General features: G+C 60.0%; 1 protein-coding gene across 4 annotated transcripts in view; it reads right to left on the bottom strand.

Moving 5' to 3' along the window:
- Positions 1-26,841, bottom strand: part of DLGAP4 (DLG associated protein 4) — a 172,548-nt gene that overhangs the window by 81,994 nt on the left and 63,713 nt on the right. The window lies entirely within an intron of this gene.

The following is a 26,841-nucleotide window of genomic DNA, read 5'->3' on the forward strand; positions in this document are numbered from 1 at the left end:
AGGAGCCCTCGGGTCTGCAGCAGCGACCTCCTGCCTGCCCCACTGCAGGGGCAGCAGCAGAGCTGGGCTGTGCGCAGGCGAGAGCACGGGAGTGACAAGGCCAGGCTCAGAGCCCAGCACGGCTCTTCCTGGAGCAAAACTCGTCGGACTGCCATCTTCCTCCCAATCCAGAACCTTCTGCGCATCTCTCTTCCCTCCTCAGTCCAGCCTCTTTGGCGTGGCAGGCAAGACCCTCACTTCGTTACCCACCCCACTTCCCTTCTTCATAGTCCTCGCTTTAACCTGCCCATGCCTGGCCACCCCCACGGGCATCTTCTGTTTGCAGTGACCAGAAGGACCAGTTCTGTCCAAGGTTATGCTGACAGAGGTAGGGCGGCCCCACGGCCTCCCATGACACAGAATGAAGGAAGGGGGTCGCCCTGCTCGGTGCTGGGCCCTGCCAGCAAGGGGCAGGCGGATGTGTAGGGTAGGGTGTGGCAGGGCTGCCACTGTGGGGCTGCCCACAGCAGCCCATGGAGGACACAGCCACTGCCCCAGCTCTCTGACAGGGAGCTGTGTGGAGGGAGGGTGATGGTGCTGCTGGGGGTAGGGGACTTGGACGGATGCCAGCTGTGCTGCCCGCTGGCTGCCACTGGGCCCCTCCCATCTGCCTCTCCGTCTCCTGCCGGCTGCTCCTCCTCTGACCACTGACTACAAGAGCAACTAGGAGCTCCGGGCTTCTCTCTGCACACACCCCCACCACCTCTATCCGACAGCTCCCAAATTTACATCTTCCGCCCGACCCCACATCTCTGCCTCCTTGACATCTCACCTGGATGAAATACCCACCCCGCCCCCCAGCCCTGGCCTCCTGCTCCCAGTCTGCCTCCACCCAGCTCATGGCCGCCATTGTCATCCTGCTAGTTCAGGGTAGAAGCCTGGAAGTAGCCCTGACTGACTCTCTCTCTCTCTCTCTCTCTCTCTCTCTCTCTCTCTCTCTCTCTCTCTCTCCTCCACACATCCCATTCAGCAGCAAATGCTGCACAAAGGGCCCTGCCTTGTCACAGGTGCACAGCCCTCCTGGGCCAGGCCCAGGACACCGCTCTGAAATCCTTTCCGAGATGCCCACAGCCCTTGGACTTAGGCTCATTTTCCTCCTCGCTCCCTGCACTGCATTTCCTGCCTCTTGTCCCTTGAGTTTTTATTACGGTCCCTGAACTTGGATCGTGTACCCGCTTCTGCCCTCCTGGTCCATCTGTGTGAAAGGCCCCGCCTCTCACGTGCACCCACAAGGCTCCCTCATGCCACCCGGGCCCAGCTCAATGCTCCCTCCAGGAACAGCTGGCCGGGGCAGCTCCTCACCTGCAGCCCTTCCTGTGCTGTCACCAGCGTCTTCCCCAGGCAGCCTGAACGGGGGGGCCAGGTGTGCTTCTGTCCCTGCCGTGTCCCCAGCACGGCGCCTGGATGCAGGACATCTCATCAGGCTGTGTGATGTAGAACAAGGGCCAGAGGTCGTGGGGATGCCACCAGTGATGTGGCGGGTGGGGGGGGGTGAGTGTCCCGCTCCAGCTAATCCCAGTGAGCCTTTTTTGAGCACCCTATGTGCAGTGGGCAGCTGTATGTATACGGGCACTCACTCAATCCTAACTCTTCCTGCTGGGCGTGACCAGTCAAGCACACGGTAGCCAGCCCCCTCCATGTACCCCAAAGACCCCCCCCCAACTTCCTGGTCTTCCTGTCCTGGGTGACCTGCCACTGCCACCTGCAGGGTTGACCCAAGTAACCAATAGGACTTCGTGGAAACAACTGCGACTCCTGAGGCTGGGTCAGGACAACACAGCATCTGCTTTGCCCTCGTGGGAACACCAGCCTCCCTGTTGTTAGGAGGCTCAGGCAGTCCTGAGGAGGGGGCCATGTGGGAAGCGTGGGGGCCTCCTGCCAGCCCCAGGGGGCACTGCAGACACAGCCACCCCTGTTTATACTTGACTGCCACCTCTCGAGAGACAGTGAGCCACAGCCACCCAGGGAGGCCGCTCCCGGGTTCCTGACCCCCATGCAGCACCTGTTCATTGTTTGAAGCCACTGCCTGGTTTGTGGGGTGATTTATGCAGAAACAGGTCCCTGATACACCCCTGTGGGAGAAGGAAAAGTAGCCCAGATGCTTAATGCCACCTTCCCCAGGCCCCATACCCAGGCCCTGCCCAGCAGGTGGAGGGCCCAGGATGCTGTCCAGCTAAGACAGCTCCACGCTCCTGATGAGTTCAAGGCCTGCTTGGTTTCCAGCCCAAGTCCGTGTCCATAGCAACTGTTTGAGAAGCGTGACATTCAATCAGATGGCTGTCTGGTCAAGAAGACAGCAGGTAGTGGCCGCCCCGGCCTGCTGCTGTCACTGCCCCACCTGAGACAGCCACTCCAAGCGTAGTCCCCAGGCCCACTCTGACAGCGACCTCTGGCTCAAGGCCGGGCTGCGGATCCTGGGGGAGAGGAGCGTGGCGGGAACAGGGCTGCTTCCCCAGCCTCTGTGGAACCACACCCCATTTAATTAGGCCTGGCTGTGGAGGTGACAGGGACAGCAGCCAGCACTCAGCTGTGTGTGGGAGGCACAGGAAGGAGAGGAGACGCAGACCCTCAGAACAACGGGACTTGGGGGCAGCCCACACCGAGCCCAGCTGGAATGGCATCCAGGCCTCCCTTTGCCCTCGGCGACACCGGGGCTCCTCACCCTGACCCAGCCCAGCCACACAGTCTCCTCCCGAGTTCTTTCTCCTTTGCCGGCCACAGGGCCTTCACCCACGCTGTTCCCGGGCTGCATTTGCCTCTCAACCGCTTGTGTGTTCTGCTGCTTCTCCAGACTCAGGTCCCCACTCACAGAGCCCCTCCTCAGGGCCGTCCCCGACCCTCCTCCAGGCGGCCGTGGGGCGCAGTGGGTTAAGTCGCCGCTTTAGGATGCCCTCAGCCCATACTGGAGCTCCTGGTTCAAGTCCTGGCTTCTCCATTTCCAATCCAGCTTCCTGATAATGCAAACTTGGAAGGTACCAGGTGATGGCTAAGGTACCTGGGTCCCTGCCACCCACAGGGGAGACCAGGATGGAGTTCCTGGCTCCTGGCTTCAGCCTGGCCCAGCCCTGGTTCTTGCAGGCATTCGGGGAATGAAGCAATAGATAGAAGTTCACTCACTCATATTCTCTCTCTCTCTCTCTCTCTCTCTCTCTCTTGCTGCTCCTCTGTCTGCCTTGCACATAAATACAAGTAAATAAATTTTAAAAACTAAAAAATGAAGGCCCCTTGACCCCCCACTGCTCCTTCCAGACACCCTCAATGCCTTCCTTCAAAACCTCTTCCAGGGTCTGCAGCTACCCTGCTTGGTTCCACGTGGACCTGACGGATGTCACACCCGTTCTGTGGGCCCCAGGAGGGGAAGGACCCTGCCCACGCCACTCTGCACTGTGTCCCTGGTGCTAAGCAGGTGCTGAGTGGGTGGTGGGTCAGATCCCAGAGGGAGGCACCCAGGGCGGGCTGGAGCTGCCCAGCGGCAGAGGAGACATTGCCCGGGTTCCAGACAGGCCATTCTGGGGCTTCCTGCTCTCAGAATCATCCTGAAAATGTTCTGTCCCTGCCTGATATCCCTGGGGACCAGAAGAGACACCCTCCCGCCCCTACCCAAAGAAGTCTTCCCCAGCCTTGCAGGTGGAGGTGGGAGCTAAGGGCTCCTGAGCGCACAGACAGCCCCGGGGCCCTCGGAATGGGAAGCGAGGCCCCTGCGAGCTGGCTCTCTCAGTGCTGCTCCACGGGAAGGGGCACCGGTCTGCCTGTCGTGTCCCCAAGTCCCCTGTGGTTTGTGCTCCATTTCATTCTTTTTAAAAAAAGATTTTATTTATTTATTTATTCGAGAGGAAGAGTTACAGACAGAGAGAGGGAGAGAGACAAATAGAGAGGTCTTCTACCCACTGGTTCACTCCCCAGATGGCTGCAATGGTTGGTGCTGGTCAAGGGGATGCCGGGAGTCCGGAACTCCATCTGGTCTCCCACGTGGGTGCAGGGGCCCAAGCACCGGGCGGTCCTCCGCTGCCTTCCCAGGCCATAGCAGGGAGCCGGGCTTTAAGCAGAGCAGCCTGCGCTTGAAATGGCGCTCACGCGGGACGCAAGCACCAGAGGCAGTAGTTTAACCAACCGCGTCACAACACCGCCCCCTCCCCTGACTTATTCATGTATTTGAAAGTCAGAGTTAGAGAGAGAGGGAGAGACAGCCGGAGATCCTCCATTTGCTGGTTCACTCCCCAAATGGTGGCAATAGCCAGGGCGGGGCCGGGCTAAAGCCCAGAGCCAGGAACTCCCTCCAGGTCTCCCATGTGGGTGCAGGGGCCCAAGCACTTGGGCCATCTTCCGCTGCTCTTCCAGGCGCGTTAGTAGGGAGCCGGATGGGAAGTGGAGCAGCCGGAAGCCACACTGGCACCCACATGGGATGGCGGTGGACCCACCCACTACGCCCAACGCTGGCCCCTCCGTTTCATTCCTAAACGCATCGAGGTTAGAATCACACACGCTCGAACCCGACGTGCTCCCCTCTTCACCACACTGTGACTTCTGGACTGTGGGGACATGGGACAGAGGAAGAGGGGCCCACGGCTGGGATGGGGCAAAGGAGTCTGATCTGAGCTTCCCCCTCAATCTCGGTGGGGGAGGAAGGTCACCCCACCATCACTGAGGAGAAGTTCAAGCTGGGGGTGGGGGTGGGAAGGTGATTTGATGATGACCACAACTGGCCCGACCCCTCTGTTGCCACGCCTCTTCATGGACCAGCATTCAACCCTCCAGGTCCCCTGTCCCGCCCCGGCCACTCCCTGCTGTGGCTCCAGAGAGGGCTGAGGGCAGCCCCGTGCCTGTGGGCAGTACAACACTGAGGCTGTGAGCGTGGGCTCTGGAGTTGTCTCTTCTAGCTTTGGTCCTGGCGCTGACATCTGTATGCTGTGTGCCGTGAGCTGGTCACTGAACCTCCCTGAGCCACAGTGTCCTGAAGGGTGGCTGCGGGACACAGTCGAGGCAGCACAGACTGACCGCGGACACAGCACCGGCAGACAGCGGGTGCTCCCCAGGTCTGCACCAGTCTCTCCTGGTCACGGGAGCCGGGAGGGTGCTGGAGAACGGGTGGGCTCCAGGGGCCGGGCACTGTCCACTGAGCCACTGAGAAGTGCAGGGAGGGAATGAGATGTGGCCTAGCCACATGGCACATTGGTGGCAGCGGGGTTTGGGCCAGGCCTCTGGACTGCCGCACCAGTGCGCTCTTGCTGGGGCTGGAGACCTCAGCCCTCCTTGTATTTCCAGGGCCCAGTTGTCTCCACTGCATGGGACATGTAACGGAAACTTAAAGGGAATTCAAATGAACACTTCAGTCACACTAGCCACATTTCAAGTGCTCAATGCCACACGTGGCCAACAGCACCACGTGGCCAGGGCAGGGACAGACCACTTCCATAGGCACAGGCAGCTCTGTGGGACAGTGTGTGAGCTTTGAACTTGGACCACTGCACATTGGTGTTTCCCACGAGGCCCAGGTGGGACCAGAGGGGGACAGGGAGGGCCTCTGCCCTCTGCTGTCCCCACAGACGCCTCTCTGCCGCCTGCAAACCGTGGGACGTGGCCCACTGCTCTCGCGCTTCGCTTTGCTGACGTGGCTCAGGCAGGAGCTGGGGCTCAGCCAGGGTCACACAGCAGGTGGAGGCCGCAGAGGCCCAGGTGTCCTGACTCTGAGCCTACCGCGTCGCTGCTAGTCTGGGAGTCAGCAGCCAGGCCGGGCTTGGAGGTCGACAGAAAGGATATTTTTCTGCTGATGCACGAAAGCCAAACGCAACCGTGGAAGGGGTGCTCCTGCAGCCTTTCAGGAGGCAGTGGGGGACAGCAGGGCCACAGCTGCAGGGTGCGCACCCGTCAGCTCCCCAGGTCACACTGGACAGCTACAGGGCTGGGTCACCTTCGCCCCTCCCCACCCCGACAGGGTCTGGCTGGACCTCCAACCCCCACCCCCAAAGCTGCCATTGTCAAGCACTATTAGTTGTGTTTTGGGGATTGGGACTCCCAGTCTGGGCAGACTCCCCTGTGACCCCAGCCAGTCACCTCCTCTGTCTGTTCTCTACCTGAAAATGGAGACGATGAGCCTAGCCATGGGGGCAGACGGACTGGCTGCACCTGTAAGCCAGATGGGGCTGAGGGCACAGACAACAGGCCTGGGCTCCACCTGATGTGCCCACGAGCCCTGCTCCACCTCTACCCAGCGGCGCTGGCCTCTCTGAGCCGTGACTCCTTACCTGGGAGGTCTGGGTCAGACACCTGACCCCACAGCGGAGCCTTTTTCTGCCATCATGGGATGGCCAGACACCAAAAGCACCCCCTGGGTGACCCCGTAGCTGAAATGTGCAGCAGGGGGCAAACCCACAGGAACTGAGAGCACGTGAGCGGTAGCCAGGTGCGGGGGAGTAAGGACTCAGTGGGGACAGGTCTGATGAGAGAATGTTCCAGAACAAGCAGTGGGACAGGTGCAGATGCTGTGAACGCTGCCAAGCTGTAACTTTAAGATGGTTTCAGCGGGAAACCAGACGTGCGTCCTACCACGATTTATTTATTTATTTTTAATTTTTAAAATTTTTAAATTTTTTTGACAGGCAGAGTGGACAGTGAGAGAGAGAGAAAAGGAGAAAGGTTTTCCTTTACTGTTGGTTCACCCCACAATGGCCGCTGCGGCCAGCGCACTGCGGCTGGCGTACCACGCTGATCTGAAGGCAGGAGCCAGGTGCTTCTCCTGGTCTCCCATGGGGTGCAGGGCCCAAGTACTTGGGCCATCCTCCACTGCACTCCCTGGCCACAGCAGAGAGCTGGCCTGGAAGAGGGGCAACTGGGACAGAATCTGGCACCCCAACTGGGACTAGAACCGGTGTGCTGGCGCCGCAGGCGGAGGATTAGCCTACTGAGCTGCGGCAGCGGCCGCTACCACGATTATCTTTTAAATTTTTTTCTACCACAAGAACAGAGCTCACCTACCGGTGTCTGTGCAACTCCACAGGAGAGTGCTCGGAGCACCCAGGTCGGGGAAGCTTCTGCTGGGAGCTGTGGCTGTTGCAAGAACCTCACAGTCTCGTGACTCAAAACCTTTCTGCAGTTTATTTATCAAAGCTTCCATTGTATGCATAGACCCTGGATGTGAATTTTTTTTTTTTTTTTAAAGAAGATTTATTTGAAAGGCAGAGCTACAGACAGAAGGGAAGAGATAGAGAGAGGTGTCTTCCGTATGCTGGCTACCTTTTCAAATGGTTGCAATGGACAAGTCTGAGCAAGGCCAAGGCCAAGACCGGGAACTCCATCCTGGTCTCCCATAAGCACGTGGGCCGTCATCTGCTGCTTCCCCAGGTGTATTAGCAGGGAACCTAGATGGGAAGTGGAGCATCTGGGACTCAAACTAGCCCTGTGATACGGCCCCTAGGCATCAGCTTGAATCCTCAAATTAGCCCTGTGAAGTGGGTCCCAGCGTGAGTCCCATGTGACAGAGAACTGAGGTCACACGGGGGCTGGGGCTGGGGTTTGGGGGCGCGGTTGCCAGGCCGCTCCTGGTGCTGCCTCTCAGCCTTCAGGTGGCAAAGCCGAGCTGGTCACCGCCTCACAGAGCCCTGAGTATGGGGACATCAGCTCCAACTGCCCGCCCGCATCATCTCATCTGCTGGGTTGGGGGAGGGTCGGGCGGGGCCGCTGTCCAGCCTCCTTCCCCACAGCTGCCCGAGAACAGGCGGGTCCTGGGGGCCACCTGCTCCGCCTGTTCCATGCCTGCCGCTGCCGCGGGATCATCCTGGAAGCCAAGCCGGCAGACGCAGAACAACGCGGCCAGAAAGCAGCGGCTGCCAGCACGCTTAATTCAATTCCCCCTCGCGTTTATGGGGCCCTGCTCTGTGACTCAGTCGGTCCCAGCCCTTGAGAGCTTGTAGCCAAGTGCAGGAGGCAGAAATACACACGGCAATTAGATGACACGTAAAAATAAATCCCAGGAAGTGTCAAGGCCGGGGTGTGCAGCCGGAGGAAGGGGAGAGTGGCACTCACGGGCACACCCCGAGAGCTCTCTGGAGAAAGACACGGCACAGCCAGGCCTCGGAGCACGGGTCAGGGAAGAACACAGGCACAGGCACAGTCCCCGCCCCGGGCCGGTGCCGCGGCACAGTGGGCAGAGCTGCCGCTGGCAGCACCGCCCCCCACTATCGAAGGGCTAGTTCAAGTCCGGGCTGCCCTGCTTCTGGTCCAGCTCCCTGCTAATGGCTTTTGGCTTTGGCCTGGCCATTTAGGGAGTGACCAGAGGACAGATCTCTCTCTCTCTCTCTCTTGCTCTGTCTCTTCTCTGTCACTCTACCTTTCAAATAAATAAAATAAATGTTTTCTTAAAAACAAAAAGTCAAGGTCCTGGTGAGTGGTGGGCAGTGCAGGGGAACAGCAAGCTGCGCTGGGGTCGGGTGGGCCAAGGTCTGGGTGGGATCCCGAGGGTCTGGATTCCCCCTAGGGAGTCTAGATGTGAACTCCAGGCCATCAGCCATCAAATCAGAGCAGGCCCCAAAGGCCATCGATCTTACTTCTAGGAACCGCCTGGCAGCCTTCTCAGCCACGTGGGGAGTGATGGGTGGGTGGGGTCTTCCTGGAAACACTCTCTGTGCTAGCCGACGCCTGACGATGACCCCGATCTCTAGCCATCGGGGTCTGGATGAATCATCGCAAGCCAGCACCCTGTGGAATACTACCCAGCTGCTCACCAGAGAGCTGCTCTAAGTCACTGCCCTGGAAAGCTCTCCAAACACCACCGGGAGGCGGAGCTGGGGTCCCCTAGGAGCAGACCCTTAGACAGCTACGGGAGTCGACTGGACAGAGGCTCCCGGAAGCACAATGGGGACGCGAGGAAGGACGGTTCAGTTCTGGCTGCACAACGGAGCTGGGCTCCAGCTCACTGGGCACTGCAGGCAGGGAGAACAGGCAGCCCAGAATCACCCCGCGGCCGCGGGGCCAGGGAGCTGGGTGTTCACCCTCCACTTCCCCTTGCAGCACTTGCGCCCTCCCTGGCAGCTGGCCCGCAGGTACTTCTGGAAGGAAGCGGCTGGTACAGACCAGAACAATGAGCATGAGCCGGCGGGGGCAGGGCCCTGCTCGCCTGCGCCCTGGTGCGGTACCGCAGGTACTGCCGGCTATCCACATCTGCTGCTCTCTGGATCGGTACCCAGGAAAAGAGGAGCAGGAACAAGGTCGATGGAAGACAGGGTGGGAGGGGGACTTCTTACTATGTTTCTTTAGGAATTTTTTTAAAAAGGCCTTTTATTTTGGAATCATTTTTAGATTATTTCAGGTTACAAAGATAATACAGAGTTCCTGTACAACCCTCACCCGGCTTCCCCTAACGTTAACATTTTACATAACAATAGTACATTTGTCAAAGCTAAAAAATTAACATAAGTACATTACTATTAACTAAACTCCAGACTTTATTCCATTAATGTCCTTTTTCTGTTCCAGGATCCAACCCAGGATACCTCATCGCATTAAGTCTTTAGAATTTTGATCCATGTGAATTTATTATCTACTGAAACAGTCACTCCAGAAGGAATAATAACCTGCAGGCTCCTGGAGCCGTCAGAGGCTTTGCAGGCAGGACCTGGCCTGGGTTCCCGGGTAGCCGGGGCCACACTGTCGGAGCCTGCGCCACGCTGAGACCCCCAGACTCCTCACTCTCCAGGGGCCTGGGGGCTCTCAGCACAGTATTTGCTGGTCCCTTTCTCCACGTGACAAGGGAGGGTGACACCTGCAGCACAAGCCCCCACGGCCCCGTCAGTACCTCCAGAGCACTCAGCTCAACCTGCCAAAGGCTGCGGCTGCCTGCAGGGGCAGTGCAAGTCCAGAGCGGTGCGGCCCCTAGAAGCAGCCTGGGCTAGTGACGATAAGGGAGCAGGCAGGGAGCACCTGCCTCCTCATCCCTGGGGGTGGGGGACTGAGCCATGTGCACAGCTCCATCTTCTGGGGGTCTCGGTGGGGTCAGTGAAAGTCCAGCTGTCCCCAGGGCACCTGCCTGTCCCTTCTCATCTCTGCCCCCCGCCACACCACAGCTTCCCAGGTGCTCTCCCAAATGTCACTGGGTCTCCAGGAAAATCCAAACCAAGGTGGACCCCAAGCCTCTGGCCTGGGCCCCAAGGCTTTCTGTGCCCAGATGCCTCCTCACCAGCCTCCACAGCCTGTCCCTCCGGGGTTCTAGAACACACACGGAGGTTCCGAGTTTCTGTCCTCACCAGTCACAAACAGCCTGTCCTTCTGGGGTTCTAGAACACACACGGAGGTTCCGAGTTTCCATCACTCTGCAGGTGTCAGCTCCCACTGGGATGCTCCCTTTCCCTTCCTTTTTTTTTTTTTTTTAATTTGACAGGCAGAGTTAGACAGTGAGAGAGAGAGAGAGAGAAAGGGCTTCCTTCCGTTGGTTCACTCCCCTAATGGCCGCCAAGGCTGGCGCTGCGCTGATCCGAAGCCAGGAGCCAGGTGCTTCTTCCTGGTCTCCTATGTGGGTGCAGGGGCCCAAGGACCTGGACCATCCTCCACTGCCCTCCCAGGCCACAGCAGAGAGCTGGACTGGAAGAGGAGCAACCAGGACCAGAACCTGGAGCCCATATGGGAAGCTGGTGCCACAGGTGGAGGATTAACCAAGCGAGCCACGGTGCCAGCCCCCCCACCACCACCTTTTTTTAAATCTTTATTCAAGGCCAGTGCTATGGCATAGCTGATAAATCCACCGCCTGTGATACTGGCATCCCATATGTGCACCGGTTCGAGTCCTGGGTGCTCCACTTCTGATCCAGCTCCCTGCTAGTGCACCTGGGAAAGCAGCAGAGGATGGCCCAAGTGCTTGGGCCCCTGCACTCACGTGGGAGACCAGTCCTGCAGTCATCATCCACTGCCTCCCAGGAGCATTAGCAGGGAGCCGGACCAAAAGCAGAGGCACCTCCCTCTCCTTGGTGACCAAGGAAGTCCCGCTCACCCTGTGGCTGGGCCCCAGCACCCCACGCCTCCCGTACCCCTGCCGTCCAGGGGACATGGTGCCCGAGGAAGGGCGCTGCTCTCCCACAGTTTTGTGAGTCCCTTGAGTGCAAAGATGTTTTAGAGCTGTGTCTGCACCCCCAGCTCAAAAGTGGTACACAGCAGGTGCTTAACGACAGCCTGGGGTGTGAAGGAATGAAACAACCCAGGAAGTGCAAGGCTACGCAGGACCACGTTTACAGGGGAACAGCGCTCAGTCAGGGGCTCCCAAGCACCAGCCCTTTCGCACTTACTCCGAGGCCAGCACTCATTCCCACTGAACGAGGAGGAAGCTGAGGCTCGGAGGGCGGGCACTCCGCTGGCCAGTGGCCGGGCAAGAATTTGAACGTGAGGCTTCTCACTGTCGCCCACCCCCAGCCCCACCCTAGGGAAGGGGCACAGATGCTGCCAACTGGTGCTAACCTGGTCCCTAACCCACCTGTGATGTCACACTGGCCCCTGCCAACCTCCGGGCCTCGGTTTCTCCATCTGCACAATGGAGAGGCTGGCTGGAACAGAAGCGGGCAAGGTCTCCCTAGCTCACAGAGCCTGGGATTCCAGTGTCCCAGCCGCCTGCCCGTGGTGTCTCGGTACGGGCAGGGGTCGTGCGCAGTTCTGGCTGATCCACGACACAGCTGTGCTGCAGCCTCGGGAGCCACCCCTGACATGCACACCTGCTGCTCTGAGCCATACTCCCTCTTTAAAGAGGGGGGTGGACGTCGCGTGGGCCAGTCCTGAGCTCCCCCAGCCACCCCATTATCCCCCTACCCCCAGCCCTGTGACCCAGACAAGCAGGGCCCCTGTGGCTGCAGAGCAGGAGATGCGACCTCACCGTCTCCTCACTCCCGCCCCGGTGAGCGACTGGATGGGTGCATCGAGGGCTGAGTCCCCGCTGCAGCTTCCGACAGCGCCGCCCAGGTCTGAGCCCAGACACGAACGCCTGGCCGTGATCACAGCACCTCCGTGGCGACATCACGGCCCGAGTCTGCTCCGACGTGGGCCCGTCTCGTAGGGACCAGCTGGGCATGGTTTCTCGGACTCCCCTCCACGGAGGCCTCCAGCCCAGAGTCCCTTTGGGCCTGGATGTCTCCAGATGGGGATAGCAACTCTGCCACCGCCAATGTACCCTCTCCCACGTCTACAAGTGATCCGGCCCCTCTAGGGTGCAGCACCCAGGGTCCCGACCCGGCCCTCGCTTCCTCCCTGCTTCCCCTGCCCAGTGAGACCCTCATCAGCCGGGGCTCAACCAGTCCCCAGCCCCCAACCCCTCAAGCCTACTGGCGCCATCTCCATCATTGTTAAACCAGCACATGTCCAGGACATGGTCACAAAACACTCAGTCTCCCTCACACCTGGGGACCCCACGTGTGCCCCCTCTCCGACTACTCACATGATCCTCCAGACACGGCCCTGCCTCTTCACACATGTGCACCAAGCTTGGCACGTGAACACTTACATGTCCTCGTGTATGAGTCTCTGGGCCAAGCGTTTTACACAGATCAACTCATGTTGCTTCCCACAGCCCCACAGACTACTGTCATCATCCCCATATTACAGATGAGGACATTGAGGTGCCCAGGATAACCTGCCCAAGGTCACGGAGCAGGACTCGAACCCAGGATTCCCTCTGCCCGGTGGCCCTTCCCCTCCCGCAGGTCTGCCGCCAGGCCCAGTGCCAGCCACGCCCTCTGGAGGTGTTCCCTGCCCCACTCCCCACCTGCCGCCAGCCCTGGTGCCACAAGCTCCGAGCCCGGCAGGAGTTGCTCAAGAATGTGGGTGCCCGGGAGGCGGGGGCTCCTCAGAAGTGGGGACGGCCGCTTTGTCACTTTCACGGTTGCTTCATACATGCATGCATTCATGCACCCGACCCGTATTTGCAAACACCCCAGTGAGCTAGTGCTCCCTAGCAGAGCTGTCGCGCGGGGAGACCGACGTTACAGGCAGAAACAGGCCGACGAGGGCCCCACGCGGCTCCGCCATTCCGGGGCGCCCGCTGCCTCCCACGGGAGCTCTCAGGAAAAGCTGGTGAGGAGGACGTGGGTGAAATCCGATCCCATCCACGTGGGCCTGTGAGGGAATGGGGCACGCGCCACTCACAGCCCCCTGGGCGGGTCCCAGGAAGATCCCACAGCCCGCCCAGTGTTGCTGGGAACACAGGGATGACACAGCCTCCACCGCCCCCTCCAGCCCGCGCTGCCCCCGAGTCTCGCTGCCTAGGGCTCTCTGCAGCTGCCCCGACACACTGACCCCGACTTTACCCACCACCGGCCCGGAGGGACTCAGCAACCAGCGAACGCAGCCCCTAATGCACAGCCTGGAGGGGACGCCTGGTGCCGGCAGGTGCGGTTAGGGTTCCACGGGCCCATCCTGTGACCGCCAGACCCCAGGCTGGTCCCAGTGATCTCACACCCCGGACAGCCGGGCCCTCTCACACGGATCAGGGTTGACCTGTGTCACTAGCAGGGTAGCGTGGAAATGACAGCAGTGACTTTCGGCCTGGATTACAGAAGGCACTGCAGTTCCCACGCTGCTCGCTGGGTCTCTCGCTCTGGGGAAAGCCAGCTCTGATGTCGTGAGAGCACCTGTTGCTCCCGGGGTGTCCCACGTGGCCTCGGCCCCAAAACTGAGCTCGGAAGCAGATCCTGCAGCGCCGGTGAAGCCTTCGGATGGAAGCCCTGGCTGCTATCCTGGCCCACAGGAACCGAGTGCAAACAAACACCTGCTGCTGTTTTAGGTTGCTGAACTCGGGGGCAGTTTATCACGCGCCAATGCACAGGCAGTACAAATCTCCTTCGTAAACACCCTGACTTTGGCTTGTGTACTTCCGGACATGCGCAGCTCATGACCTCACAAAGCAACTCTGTGTCCTTGAGGTTCCTCGCTGGCCCCAGCTTTGTTCTCTGGGATTCCGGGAGACAGCCAGCTCCTTCTGCTCTGGGCTGGCCACGCACGGATTGCACCTGCTACGGTCTGAAAGTCCTCCCGGCTCCCAAACTCAGGTTGAGACTTCAAAGCCACTGTGACGGTATTGCAAGTGCGGCTGGCCCTGAAGCAGCCGTCGTGGGTGGGAGTAGGCTGCCCCTGATACAGCCGTCGTGGGTGGGAGTGGGCTGTCCCCTCCTCGCTGCCCTCTGCCAGGTGGTGCTCTTCTGATGACGCAGCAGGAAGGCCTTCGCCACGGACCGGCCCTGGATCTCACACGTCCCAGCCTCCAGATCTGTGAGCCGACAGATTTCTGTCCCTCGTGGATCACCTGGCCCATGCGAGATGCTGCAGCTGATAAGCAGGAACCCAGCCCCAGGCTCTCTGGCTCCCTGCCCCCCACTGCTCGCCCCAGCCCGTGTGGCTGAACAGCCCCAGGCAAAGCTGCCCCTCTTCTGGCCTGCTTTCTCAGAGAGGAGGCTCCAGTTCCTACCCACTCTGTGCACTCGAATTAAGTACATACAGATGAGCACAGGCCTGGGGCAACAGGAAGCTCCCCAGTCGCAGCCTGCTGCAGGCCCAGGTTTGAACCCCCGTTACGCCGCCCTCTCTGAGCCACTGGGGGACGCGTGCGTCACGGGGGCTGGCAGGAGGAGCTAGCGTGTGACTGCAATGACAGTAACGATCGTACCCACTGGGCCCCACCCACCAGCTGCTCACTGTACATTAGCCCATTTAACAGGAGTGTGGGAGGGGTGAGATCCCGCCTCATGGGGGCGTCGCAGCCCAGACAGGTGGCGCGCCCTGCCCCCAGTGAGCACGGGAGCTCCTGGTTGTGGCCTTTCTTCATTACTGGGGCTCCTGCCGGGAGCCTGGGCTCCAAACACCCTGACGCGCCCAATCACCCGGCGAGCAGACAGGCGGCATGAACCCAGCCCCGACGCGTGTGCCCTGCGCTGTCTCTCACCCTTCTTTCCCCCTCGCTGCCCGGTCTCCCTGGTCTGCTGACTTGATCAGCACTCTTCGGCCTCAGGACTCTTGCACTTGATGAGTTCCCTGCCCATCACACTTTCCGCCTCTCAGGGCTCGGCACAAAGGTCACCTCCTGGAAGGCCCCACGCCCCGCAGTGCTTCTCTAAGGCAGCAGCCTGATCGTGTCCTTTGCAGAACTGTCAGAAGTGGCTTCTGTCTGCAGGAGCCCTGTGGGCGTGGGAAGCAGCCTGTCTTGTCCAAGGCTGTGTCCCCAGCACCCACCATGATGAGGACACGCTGCGGCCGCTCGGGGACTGTCTCGCTCAGCGCTGGCAGGCGAGGGGGCAGGACGGGCGCTGGGGCAAGCCCATCTCGCGAGTGAGGTGCAGCGGCACCCGGCGGGGCAGGGCAGGCTTCTCAGGGAGGGGGGGCTGGGAACCCCTCCGGCACCTGTGTGGTCTGGACGCGCCGGGGAAGGCAGCTGGGTGCTGCTTCACATTCTGCCTGGGACTGCTTGGCAGGGAATAAAATATTTATCTGCGGCTGGAGGCCTGCAGAGGGAATCCAAGACGGATCTCGTTTTCCTGTGCCTATGAAATCAAATTGGATTCATCGTCGGAGATTTGGCTTCTCGGAACAGACAAATCATTTTCTCAGGGAGCAGCAGCCTCGGTCACTCAGGAGCCGGTTCCGCCTTAGGCTGCCCGTGGCAGCGGGGGTGGCGGGAGGAGTGTGCCTCCCCTGTGGGGTGGGCCGATTCCCTCCAAGGCTCCTGGCCGGAGGATCAGCGTGAACCCCCCACCCCCCGGCTCCTGCTGACAGCTGCCTGCACCTTGCTGCCCGCCCCCCCAGCACCGCAGTCCCCCTTCCTCCCGCCCCACTCTCCTGCCCTAGTTCCCCACCTCCACATGGAGGCAGATCTGCATACGGCCTCAGCTTCAACTCCTGCCTCCCACTCGCCGCAGGAACAAAAGCAAAGCCTCTTCCCTGGCCGGCGCTGTCTCCCCGTGTGAACAGAAGGAGTTGGGCTACAGTGGCCTCTCGACCCCGTCCGTCCCAGCAGACCCCAAATGCCGTCTTGATGGGAAACATTTTGTAAGTCCCCCTTTCCTCCCCAGAAATAAAATTCACAGCTATTTCCTACCTACACACACAATTAAAAACAACAGCGCCCTAACGGAATCGCGAAGGAGTGGGGAGCAGGGGGGGGAGCTTGCAGCGTGACACACGTCACCGGGAGCCAGCTGCTGGCCACGACTCGCAGCACGGGTGGCAGTTACGAGCAGGGACAGAGAGAGCCGCGCTGCTCGGACCCCGCAGGCACCGCAAGCCCGAGGCAGTGGGGATGATCCTTCCATAGCAGATCCACCTGCAGGTAAGGCTCGAACCGAGAGACCACACATTTTTGTGGCAGACACGATGGCCGTCAGACCAGGGCAGACGAGACTTCCTATCTGTATATGAAATACAGCGAGGATCCAGGTCCAGGGAACCAGAAACAGGAGCTTGTTTGGTTTGGTTTTGCCTAAGGGGATGGCTGGCAGGACATCTGGGAGTCTCCTGGGATGTAGGGGGAACGATTCCTCCTCCGGAGAGGCCACCTGGGGTACTGCCAGTTCCTTGCCCTCTTAAGGCCAAGGATCTCAGGCCCAACCACTGTGCTAACAAGGAGCGCCCCCTGGGGGCGGTGCTGTGCCCTTGGGAGCCGGACTAGGGCTTGAAGACAAACACAGAACTTGCCACCACCCGTATTTCCTGCACCCACGGCAGACATGGCTAATCGAAACCTCATTTCCTCACTGATGGTACAGGGCCAGGAATCCTCATATTTGCATTCTATGCAACCCACTGGAGTTGGCTCATGAGCTGAAACTCGGCTTGGAATTGAACGCCAGCCAGCTCATAAATATTGAATTTGACACGGCTCTGAAGGATTCTCGAGGTTCTTCTCACTCTCACTTTCAGAGCCTCCAGGCCCACCCATGGCTCCCCAGTGCGGGCGGAATGCAGCGCTGCCTGGCTGATGTTTGAGCTCTTCCTGGCTGCAGGGCAGGCAGGGCAGAGGGCCGCAGGCCCAGCCAACAGGGAAGGGAGCCCAGGCTCTTCCTGAGGCATGACGCCCAGCGGCACGGAGCTGGCGGTAACCAGCACCAGGACCCCGTTCCCTGTGCTTTTCATGTCTCAAGGGACCCCAGCCCCAGTCACCGTGGCCCACGTGTCACCCCCCAGGACCTCCCCCTCCACAGCCTGAAGCAGCGGGGCAGCGGCTCAGGACGTGGGCGCCACAGACAGACTGCATCCGCTCGGAGCCCTGCAGCCTGGCTTCCGTTTCCTCCCCTGTGACACGCGGCGACGGCGTCCACCTCACAGCGCGGCTGAGGGGATCAGACGTGTGGACCAGGTCCAGGACCTCAGCAGCGCTGAGCGAGCGGTGGGGGCTGGGCTGAGCACTGTGAGGTGTGAGCTCCTGCCACCTGCCATGCCCGCCTCTGTGCGGAGCGGCACGGTCCCCAGTGAACACTCCCGCGCCCTGGCCGGCTCCGAGTGAGCTCTCTCGGCGCTTTCGTTTTTGCTGGGAGTTACTCCTGACATCCATGCCTTCGCCTGTGCTGTTCTCTCTGGGTGGAATGCTGTTCCCACCTCGCTGCATCATTATTAAATAGTACTTCCCCGTGAGGCCTTCCCTGGGACACACGGCGGGGAGCAGGCGCCCCTGTCAGCTCCCACAGCCCTCGTTCCTGCAGGTTAAGAACACAGAAAATCCTGACCCTAACCAGGAACATAATCCTTTCTAATTCATAGCTACACTGACAAAAACTAGCCACGTTTAAAGCAAGGAGACAAGTCTCAATAAATACCAAAGGGACAATGCAACAGCCCCAATACATTGACAAAAGCTGATGGGAGTCACCCTCCTGCTTAAAAATTTAGAATCAGCAGGTGGGAGCTCCGTCTCTGTTTCAAAAACAAAAACAAAAAAGTCAAAACCAACAAGCAGAAAAACACACACACTGAGAATGAAAACAAATATATCCGAAATTGTGGGATGCAGCCAAAGCAGGACGTAGAAGGACACTTACAGCCTACAAACAGGGATGGGAGAAGCGTCCAACTCAGAAGTTAGTTAGCAAGGAGCACGGGAATGAAGCCCGAGGGGGAGGAAGGGAGGGGCACCTGCCGATCCCACCCGTCTGCCCCTGCAGCTCGGCGGCACTGTGAACGCCCAGTGAGTGCACGCTCTGGATGGTGCCGCTTTGGTTTCTCCTGGTCCCATTTTCCGGGTCAGTGTTCCCGAAGCTGAGTTCCCAGCCCCCCTGAGTCACATGGTCCGGGCCCACCTGAGTCTGAATGGAGTGAGTGAGACCCCAGCACCTACACTTTCCAGCAAGCTCTTGGGTGATTCCCCCTGTGCCAACCTTGAACCCACGGGGAGGGAATACAGGGCTGCCCCAGGAATCCTGCCTGTTAAGGGAAACCCCCGTCCCTGCAGGGACTTCCTCCCCACCGAAGTTTCCACAACCAGGCGGTACCAAACCTGAGCCTCAGTTTACCTGCCTGTAATATGGGAACAAACACACTTATTGCTCTGCGTGGCCAGGGACAAGATTTTTCTTCCAAGCAGCTCCTCCTGGGCATGGGGTCCCTCCTGCAATCAGAGGGCGGGCTGCTGTTCCTCACGAGGGCCCAGGCCACAAGAGCCGTCCTCCCTCACCTGCACCCATCGGGTGCAACAGCCCTGGCAGGGTGGCGGGGCTGGTTATGGCTCCTGTTTCACACATGAGGAAACCGGCCATGCAGGCTACCTTCCAGGGAAGGCCTTAGTGGGCGCCCAGAATCACCCCAGAAGGCGGTCAGACCTCCTCCCTGTCCTGCACGGGGTCCTGGGGTATGTGTGTGGGGTGCACACTGGGTGCTGAGCAGGGGGTGAGGGCTGGGAGACCCCCGGCCCCTGCCCTCTGGTCATTTTAGACTTGGGGACATTTGACTTGGGAGAGGTCCTGAGCTGGCAGAGTGACACCAGTCACTGCGCTTCTGGGGTGCTGAGGGGCGGACGCTGGCCAAGGTTATCCAGCAAGGAGGGGCCAACCTGGGGCTGGGCCTTGGAGCCACAGAATCCTCTGCGAGGAGCCGCCCCTTCCTCAGAGGCTGGGGTCCCCACTGCCATGAAGCTGTCTAAACGGGGCTTCCAGACGGTGGCGACTGTAGCCGGCAGCCTCTGAGCTGGCATCAAGTGCTGGCTCTGGAGGCTGGGGCGGGGCCGGCCTGGGCTTTAAGGGCATCGGCTGGGGGGGCCCTCTCAGAGCTGCAAGTCCTCATTCAGAAAATGGGAGTACGAGTAAGAGCGCTGATCTCACCCACTGATGGTGAGGGCCACGCGGGATCCGGTGTGGGAAGGGTCCCACGCAGCGCAGATGAACGCTCGCACGGCCCTGCTCTGCACCACCGTGGTGGCAGACGAGCAAGTGTGGAAGTGAGTGTGGGGCTGGTGTGGGAGTGTGTGTGCTGGATGGTGGAGCAATGTGGAGGAAGGGAGTGAGGGGAGGAGCAGAGGGGCCCCAGGGAGGACTCTGCCATCCCCAGGCTGCACATCAGAGTGGAGAAGCCAGGTCCCAACCTTGGTAGTCGCCTGCAGCGCCAGGCTCCCTGCACGTGACCTTGACTAGCAGTGCTGCCGCCTGGAGCCGACCCTGCATGAGAGGTGTATCTGGAGAGAGGCCCCCAGACTCCAGGATTTCAGAGCCAGAGCCCCACGGACGTGGGAGGTGAGGCGGGTTGGATGTGGGTCACGCAGAAGCAGGGAGTGGAGCCGGAAGGGGTGGCAGAGGCAGCCACCTGGGGCTGGGGTGAGCGGGGGCGGCCTCTCCATGGAGACGGCGTCTGGCAGCCCCACTGGAATTACTCACAGAGGCCCAGGCGCACGCGTGCGTGCCCCAGGGCTGTGCGCACACATGCACCGTGCAGCCCACGCAACTCAGGCTCAGCACAGGAGCCGCTTAGTGGCTGACGTCACGCCGCAGCAGAGATGGGGGCAAGCAGTCTGTCGTGCAGTGGGGAGTGGAGGGTCCCTCCAGGGCAGAGGCTCACAGCAGGCCCCTCGTACCCTCCAAACTTCCTGAGGCCCCCTTCTGTGCCCGGTCCCCAGAGAAACATCCTGAGGCAACCAGCCCATCTGTCAGGGGAGAGATGGCGCACGCAACCACACGGAGGGGTAAAAATGACAGCAGTGAGACAGCGCTGTGGCGAAGCCGGTAAAACCGCCGCCTGGGATACCGGCATCCCATACAGGCATGGGTTCACGTCCCAGCTGCTCCACTTCTGATCCAGCTCCCTGCTAATGCCCCTGGGAAAGCAGTGGAAGATGGCCCAAGTGCCTGGGTCCCTGCCACTCATGTGGGAGACCTGGATGAAGTTCCTGGCTTGGTCCAGCCCAGCCCCAGCCATTGAGGCAATCTGGGGAGTGAGCCAAGGGATGGAAGATCTTTTTCTTTCTCCCTCTGTAACTGTGCCTTTAAATAAATAAATATTTTTTTAAAATGACAGCACTGACTTGAGAGCAGGAGAGGGCGGCAGGTGGGTCAGAGAGCTGAGGTCTGAAGGATGAGCAGGATGGGGGGGTGGGTGGGCGTGGGCTCAGAGCAGAGGGGTAGCATGTGCAAAGGTCCCGTGGCTGGAGAGAAAATTCAGAGGCTTGGAGATGCAGACAGAAGCCAGCGTGCACGCAGGAGGGAGGCGGGACCTGGACAAAGCTAGCCTTTCTTGTGTGAGCAGGGCCCAGGACAGAGACTTCGGGCTGGCGACCCTCCTCTCCCCAGCTGCCTCTGGGCAGGTCATCTTCTTCTCTGAGCCTCAAAGCCTCATCTGGACCATGGAGACCCTATTCTGTGTTTAACGACCAAACAGCGTGTGTCAGGTGCGCAGAGGGAACAGGCACACAGGGGCTCCCAGACAGACGGAGCTGTGGCTTCCCTCCCGCTCCCGCGCTGGCTCTACCTCGCCTCCTCACTGTGATCACCAGCTCTTTAAAGAGGCCAGGGTCCCATCGTAGCAGCTGGACCACCAGGTCGGCCCCGGCCCCGGCCCGTCACGCCCCAGCTGGCTTCCTGCCCGGTGCTCTGCAGGGGCTCTGTTTGCAGCCCTCAGGGGAAGCAAGCACAGAAATCCAGGCCAGCCCCGCCTCCCAGCTCCCCAGAGCACCTCCCTATGCTCAGTGCTCTCTGCCACCGCCACCCCCCCACCCCGGGGCAGGTGTCCGCTGCTTGGCTGAACAGACCCAGGGGAGGGGACACCTGGCCAAGGGCACACAGAGGGGCTTCCGACCCAGGCCCCTCTCTCCCTCCCTCCCTCTCTTTAAAGATTTACTGATTTATTTGAAAACAGAGCTACAGAAAGGGAGAGGCAGAGAGGCAGAGAGCGAGAGAGCGAGAGAGGTCTTCCACCCGCTGGTTCACTCCCCAGATGGCCGCAACGGTGGGAGCTGTGCCCATCCAATGCCAGGAGCTTCTTCCGGGTCTCCCACGCAGGGGCAGGGGCCCAAGGACTTGGGCCATCTTCTATTGCCCTTCCCAGTTGCACTAGCAGGGAGCTGGATAGGAAGTGGAGCAGCCAGGACTTGAACCAGCACTCCGATATGGAACGCCAATGTCACACGCAGCAGCACCCACAGCACCACGCCACCGCCAGCTCTAGCCCAGGCCCCTCTGACCTGAGGGCCTCCCCAGGTCGTTGGCCAGGTCTGTGACCTTCTCCTCCCCTGCTCACCCCTCCCGTGCCCGGCCTTTTGGACTTAAAGCAGTGTGTCGGCCCTGACACACTCAGTTCTCCAAATCCAACCCAACCTGGCCCCGAGCTCTTGACCAAAACCAAGCCTCTCAAGGAGACCACAAGACCCCTTCCTGACCGCCCTCGATCCCTGCCCCTGCAAACCACAGCCTTCAGCCCAGCTACTCCTCCCAGGGTCGCCCAAGCTCTTTCCCACCTCACTGCCTCCTCCAAGAGGACTGCTGGGCCCCGGACCCTAACCACGCTGCTCCTTTGTTCCATTCAGGGCTCAGCCCAAAGTCGCCCACTCCGCACCGCCCTTCCCCCACGGCCGTGTCACCCAGCGTTGTTTCTTCAGGGCAGTGTTCATTGGCGTTGTGCACTGTCTGCTTCTCCCACTAGGCTGACAGCCTGCGGGAAGCTAGGGCTGCAGCATCCCGGGACCTGAGACATAACAGGTGCTCCTGCCGAGCACGTGAACGCACAGCGGGTGACGGAGTGAATGAGCGGCAGAGCCGAGGGTCTGCTGCCGCCGCCTGCACAGCACCCGGGCATCTGAGACCGGCACACCAGAACCGGATTCCAGGTCTCCTCTACACACTGGCCCCTCGTGACTCCACCCTGCTAGCACCTGGATCCTCTTCCTCCTCCTCCTCCTCGGTCCCACAGCCACCCACCCCCTCCCCAGCTCACTGGCAGGCTGGGCTTTGGTCTCTTTCCATGCCTGCTGCCTCAGCCCCGGACTTGGCCATTGTCACCTGTCAGGAGGATCGAACCAGCCCAGCCCTTCAGTCCACACCGCCTGGCCACGCCCCTGAATCACTTGCCATCTCCATGGCGACCACACAGCCCCGTGGCAAAGGCTCTCCCGGAGGTGACTCAGGAGGTCTCTCCCGCCTCACCTGCCACTCCACACCCAGCTCCTGTCGGGAAGACTGCCTGTAGGCGCCAACCTCCAGATCTCGACGCGACACTTCCCGACACTTCCCACCGCCAGGCACGCCATCCCCTCGGCCTGCCTGGCTGCGGGCGGCGCAGCTCCGCACCACCTCCCCACAGCTGCGTCTCTGCCTGAGTGCCAGCTGCCTTCTCGCAACAGGTGTCCACTCCAGGGCTGGCCACTGCCTCAGCCTGCACCCTCCAGCCCCACCGCTGACCGGTCCAGTCCTCGTGGTCCGACATGCTTCGCTTCACATTCTCTGCCCAGCAACCCGCTGCACGGACGAGCACACAGGCCTCAGCGGCTCGTCTAAGTCGCAGAGGAGTAACGAGCGGAGTCGGGATTTGAAGCTGGATCCATCTGACTGTAAACCGGGGGCAGAGGACTCTAAGGGCAGGGAGCATGCTGGGCTTTCCCCCTGGGCTGTCAGAGCCCAAAGCACGGGGCTGGGCTAAAATAAATGTTCGCAGGGCAGCACATGGAGACGAGGGGTATATGTGACACACAGGACGCCACAGGCGTGATTAAGAAAAACCCTTGGGGCCGGCACTGTGGCATAGCAGGTAAAGCCAAGGCCTGCAGTGCTGGTATCCCATATGGGCGCCGGTTCTAGTCCCGGCTGCTCCACTTCCATTTCAGGTCTCTGCTATGGCCTGGGAAAGCGGTGGAGGATGGTCCAAGTGCTTGGGCCCTCACACCCATGTGGGAGACCTGGAAGAAGCTCCTGGCTCCTGGCTTTGGCTTGGCCCAGCTCCAGTCGTTGTGGCCATTTAGGGCGTTAGCTAGCCGATGGAAGACCCTCTCTTTCTCTCTCTCTCTCTCTCTCTGTGTGTGTGTAACTCTGACTTTGCATAACTTTGACTTTCAAATAAATGAAAAAAATCTTAACAACAACAACAACAACAACAAAAAGACAAATCCCAAAGGTGCAAGGGGCTGCCCAGGGAGGGTGAACTTGAATGGGAGGGTGGGGGCTCTGCTGGGCAGAGGAGACTTGTAAGACCCCTGAGGTCTCTGCCCCATTGGGGAACGGTCAGGGGCGAGACGCCGCACTCCTGCCTGCCTGTCGCCCAGACCCAGGGGTACCCTGTAAAGCAGGGGAGTTCAAGACGTCGCCCAGGAGCTGGGCAGGAGTTCTGGGAGGCGATCTTTACGGCTGCCCAGCCGGCGACCCATCCTCCAACAGATTCCTCGGTTACTCCAGTGGTGCTTGCACCTGCCGGGCTATGGGGAGCATGGGCGGGTCCTGCCACTTCCTGTTCCCTCGGCCAGGCCCAGCGTTCCGCACCTGGCACCTCGTTCCACGCCTCTCCCAGCTCCACCCCAGGGGCAGGGGGCGCATGCTCTACTTCCAAGACAAGGAGAACAGCGCTCACCCTCCGAGCAGGTAGCTGTTCTCGGGGGCTCGGGGCTGCCTCCCGCACGGGGCCCTCAGCACAGCCAGGGTTCAGGGCTGCTGGGAACCATCTGGGTGTGTCGGGCACAGAGGAAGGGGTGGTTTCCACACGCAGGCAGGCGCTGTGCTTCAGCTGGCGACAGGTGCACTGTGGCGAGGGCATCTGAGCTGGATGTGGTTGGAAGCATCCGGGGCTTCAGAGGATGAAGGGAGCTGTCGGGAGCAGGTCCCGGGGCTGGATTCATCATGAGGACACAGGTTTTATAAATATCTCGGCACACGCCGTGGATCACAGGGGATGGGGAATTAGATAGGAGGCAAATTAAGAGAAGCAAGAGGGCGGGTTTCCGCTATGCCAGCGAGAAGTTCATGGTCAGAACAGGCAGGGCGGCGTGGCTTCATCCCTCCCCCATGGCTGCTGGTCCCCGGGCCAGCAAGGCCAAGGCCAGGGTGTGTGTGTCATAGCGGGGAGAGTCTTTGAGGCAGAGCCGTCTGAGCCAGGGACCGCTGGCTCATGGGAGTGGGGTCCTTGGCTGACCCTAACTAACCCTGTCCCCACTGCCAATCATGTGGATTGAGGCAGGAGCTCCGACAGGGGCCGGGTCGGGCCTCAGTGTATTCAGGACTCCTCAAACAGGTCCTTGGGAGGAGGCCGGCTCTGCTCTTGCAATGCCGCAGAGGCCTGAGATCCAGGACTCTGATCTGTCTTGGGGGAGGGAGCTGTGGCCATGAGAAGCTCAGAAAGGAGAGGGGAGGGCCCTGGAGGCATGCACCCCGCCCCTGCTGCTATTCTGAGCCTCTGCAAGTCACCACGGGGGGGGGGGGGGAGTTAAATATAGGGGCTGCCACGTGGCAGGCGGCAGGTGGTGAGTGACCCTGCAGGAGGCCGGGCAGGGGAGAGTGGGGAGGCAGGAGGCTTGGGGTTGAGGCTTGCCAGGTCCCTGCCCCTCTGTGTGATGCCAGCTGCACCCCTGCCTTCTCTGCACCTCGGTTTTCTCCTTACTGGGAGTGCAGCTGAACTTGAATCTCCAAGTCCCACTTATGGGTAACAGGCCACAGCTGATGCTCCTTCCCCAGGCCAGCCTTGCTGGGGATCTCCTGAATCCCACTGTCATCGCCGGGGTCAAAGCCTTTTTGGCCTTCAAGGCCCAGGGCAAATGTGACCTCCTCCATGAAGCTTTCCCCCAGCTGAAGCTCACTGTCCCTCGGTCCACCTGTGCAGCAGGGTAGCCATGGTCCTGGCTGTCTCCCCCATCACAGTGGAGAGCAAAGAACTCAGGCTCTGGGCCCAGCCCTGTAGCATAGGGGGTCACCATCTGCAATGCCAGCATCTCATATGGGCACTGGTACGGGTCCTGGCTGCTCCACTTCTGATCCAGCTCCCTGCTAATGCACCTGGCAAAGCAGCAGAAGATGGCCCAAGTGCAAGGGCCTCTGTCCCCTACGAGGGGAGACCTGGATGGAATTCCAGGCCCAGCTGTGTGGCCATCTGAGGAGTGAACCAGCAGATGGAAGATCTCTCTCTCTCTGTACACTGCCTCTTTTTTTTTTTTTTTTTTTTTTTTTTTTTTTTTAAGATTTATTTGAAAGTACACAGAGAGAGGAGAGGCAGAGAGAGAGAGAGAGAGAGAGAGAGAGAGAGGTCTTCCATCCAATGGTTTACTCCCCAGTTGCCCACAATGGCCAGAGCTGTGCTGATCCGAAGCCAGGACCAGGAGCCTCCTCCAGGTCTTCCACGCGGTGCAGGGGCCCAAGGACTTGGACCATCTTCTACTGCTTTCCCAGGCCATAGCAGAGAGCTGGATTGGAAGTGGAGCAGCTGGGTCTTGAACTGGCGCCCATATGGGATGCTGGTGCTTCAGGCCAGGGCATTAATCCGCTGCGCCAGCCCCTGTACACTACCTCTTTTTTTTTTTTTTTTTTTTTTTGACAGGCAGAGTGGACAGTGAGAGAGAGAGAGAGACAGAGAGAAAGGTCTTCCTTTGCTGTTGGTTCACCCTCCAATGGCCGCCGCAGGCAGCACGCTGTGGCCGGCGCACTGCGCTGATCTGATGGCAGGAGCCAGGTACTTATCCTGGTCTCCCATGGGGTGCAGGGCCCAAGTACTTGGGCCATCCTCCACTGTACTCCCGGGCCACAGCAGAGAGCTGGCCTGGAAGAGGGGCAACCAGGACAGAATCCGGCGCCCCGACCGGGACTAGAACCCGGTGTGCCGGCGCCACAAGGCGGAGGATTAGCCTAGTGAGCCGCGGCGCTGGCCTACACTGCCTCTTAAGCCAATCAATCAATCGATCAATCTTGGGCTCCATCACCTATCGTGGTCTCCAGGGTCCCACAGCATGGCCACTCTGAAGCGCAGGCCCTTTGGGAATAAGGGTTGTCAGCAGCTCTTGGCATCACTGCACAGGCCGCTCTGGGGACTCAGTTGCTCTGCCCATGCCTGAGCGGTTTTCTGTCTTATTTTCCTTTCGAGGGTGCTGAAAAGCATGTACTTTTTTGCATTTCCCTTTTTTCTTTGCCAACTAGGAAGCTCAGAGGCAATTTTATAGCTGGTCTTTAGCAAAGAAGAATCTGGAATCATTTCATTTCTGCTTTATTTGCTCTTCTCCTGATTCCCATTTTGCTTATTTATATGAGAGAGTGAAAATGGAAGGAAAGAAAGAAAGAAACGAATCAGACCCAGAGCTGCAAATGAGACCTGACCCCGGAGGTCCCAGAGAGCGCCTAGCCCGTGACAGCCTTCGGTGAGCCCTGACTGGGCATCATGATCTCTCGTAATCCCCACTGCACCTCCAAGGGA

The sequence above is a fragment of the Oryctolagus cuniculus genome, chromosome 11 (assembly GCF_964237555.1).
Source record: "Oryctolagus cuniculus chromosome 11, mOryCun1.1, whole genome shotgun sequence".
In the NCBI taxonomy this organism is placed as follows: domain Eukaryota; kingdom Metazoa; phylum Chordata; class Mammalia; order Lagomorpha; family Leporidae; genus Oryctolagus; species Oryctolagus cuniculus.